Below are 2,500 nucleotides of genomic sequence, written 5' to 3'. Positions count from 1 at the left end.
TAATACTAACTATACTATATTGCCATCAAAAGTTCAATTGACACACTGTAATGAATAAAAAATTGACAAAATTGACCCACCGACTGAAACGACATGCGATCAGCTGATTTTTGTTGACATGCGTGACGTCATCAGATTGCCACGTGTTTTTTTTTCGGAAACAAAAGAAATATAATAATAATAATTGGTGAATTTATGGATATGTTAATTGTTACATTTAAGCTGCTGATAGTTGAGAAAGATGATACCTTATGCAGATAGGATTTATATATGTGTTTCTTTTAATCGCTTTGTTATAACTTAAGAAATTTATTTGGTTTCATAGCCTAAACAAAAGAAAAAAAAATATATAAATATAATCAAAAACTATGATACGACGTCGATGAATGGAGTGAAAAAATATGTAATCAAAGCCAGCATCCGTCTCATCCACCACATCAGTCTCTCCAGTATACTCCTCATCCACTTTCTACCATCTACTTTACCTACATCAGCCTCTCCAGTATCCACCTAAGTTATATCGAACTCTTTGGTATTCACCTCATCCACATTAGCTTCTCCACCATCCACCTCATCCATATCATCCTCTCTACCAACAATCTCATCCACATCAGCCTCTCCACCATCCACCTCATCCACATAACCCTCTCCACCATCCACCTCATCCACATTAGTCTCTCCACCACCCACCTCATCCACATCAGCCTCTCCACCATCCACCTCATTCACATCAGCCTCTCCACCACCCACCTCATTCACATCAGCCTCTCCACCATCCACCTCATCCACATCAGCCTCTCCACCATCCACCTCATCCGGATCAGTCACTATCTAGAGTATCCACATCACGTTTTCCCCTGTCCACCTTAATCATCTCAAAGTCCATCTCATCCACGTGGACTTTCTCTAGCATCCACCCCATCCTTGTCAGTCTAACAGCATCCACTTTAATCTGGTCAACATTAATCTTCCCAGCACCCAGAACATCCATCTCAATCTTTCCAGCATCCACCTCATCCATAGAGAGAGAGAGAGAGAGAGAGAGAGAGAGAGAGTATATATATATATATATATATATATATATATATATATATATATATATATATATATATATATATATGTGTGTGTGTGTGTGTGTGTGTGTGTGTGTGTGTATGTGTATGTGTATGTGTATGTGTATGTGTATGTGTATGTGTATGTGTATGTGTATGTGTATGTGTAGTTGTATGTGAGAGTGTATGTGTACATATATATACATGCATATATACCTGCACATACATATACATACATACATATATATATGTATGTATATATATATATATATATAAATATATAAATATATATATATATATATATATATATATATATATATATATATATATATATATGAGAGAGAGAGAGAGAGAGAGAGAGAGAGAGAGAGAGAGATAATTAAATCGTGTTAACATTTTTAGACAATTTCAGAAAAAAAGATTAATCTTACACTATTTATCTTGCTTTCTGTAAGTTCTACTATATAACATATACTATAAGGAAAAAAAACTTTTAATTTTATAAAAGATATGAAGGCATTTCATTTTTCGAAATTGAAATCATGATTATCCTGTTCTTATGTTACACTGAGATTTAATCAATTTGAATTTATTGCACATTTCATACGTATCTCAACAATCATATATATTATAGGAAAAATGTATTTGTATAGTTTTAAAAACAGATAAGAATTCATGATTACTAAGTGTTTAAATCAAAACCTTTAATAAAGAGCTGCCAACATATATATATCTTCGGTAGTTTTCATATATATATATATATATATATATATATATATATATATATATATATATATATATAATCATATATGTAATATATATTGATATATGCACATATTTATGAATATATTCATTTCCTTCCGCCTGTAGATAGGTCTATAATGCACTTCCCCTTTTCCTTTTAATTAACATCAGTATGTTAGTCCGACAAAGGAAAACGCAGGTGCCCTAAACTGGCCCTAAATTAATCAAACTACCTGTTGTTATGGCAGGGATTCCTGGCAATCAACAACAAATGAATGATTGAACATTAGTAAGCAAATTTTAACAATCTGATCACTTTTAGACATATTTCCCTCCGTTGGCACACGATGGCTTAAGACATTGGCTGGACGGCTGCATATATTCACTGTATATTTATTATGTAAATTCTAAAGCCTCGACTTCGATCTTCTTATTGCCATCATCTGAAACTAATACCGGCTTCGCTGTTTGGTTTTTGTAAGAAGCTTAGTAACTGTAATGCCTTACTTACGCTTGTTCATGACTGTCAGGTTTCTTAAGATGCAGGGCAGGAGTCTCGTGCTGTTGCAATTGATTTCGGTTCTGCATTTGATTTAGTTGATCATGAGGCCTTCTTGTATAAACAAAATCTTTAATGATTAATTTTCTATCTAACCGTATCCAACGTGCTTGTGAAGATGTTTTTTCTTAGCTTAACCCTGTTG

General features: G+C 33.4%; 1 protein-coding gene across 2 annotated transcripts in view; it reads right to left on the bottom strand.

The window, feature by feature from the left end:
* LOC122247620 (bis(5'-nucleosyl)-tetraphosphatase [asymmetrical]) overlaps nucleotides 1-143 on the bottom strand; it is a 5,759-nt gene extending 5,616 nt beyond the window's left edge. For both annotated transcript variants that reach the window (XM_043007054.2, XM_043007045.2), the window contains exon 1: nucleotides 81-143. The gene's annotated coding sequence lies outside the window, so the exon portion shown is untranslated. The remainder of the gene's footprint in view (nucleotides 1-80) is intronic.
* Nucleotides 144-2,500: the final 2,357 nt, after the last annotated feature.

The sequence above is a fragment of the Penaeus japonicus genome, unplaced genomic scaffold, assembly GCF_977035675.1.
Source record: "Penaeus japonicus unplaced genomic scaffold, GWHDUDI00000001_assembly GWHDUDI00000038, whole genome shotgun sequence".
In the NCBI taxonomy this organism is placed as follows: Eukaryota; Metazoa; Arthropoda; class Malacostraca; order Decapoda; family Penaeidae; genus Penaeus; species Penaeus japonicus.
The sequence above is the reverse complement of the archived record's forward strand: the minus strand, read 5'-3'. Positions and strand labels throughout refer to the sequence as shown.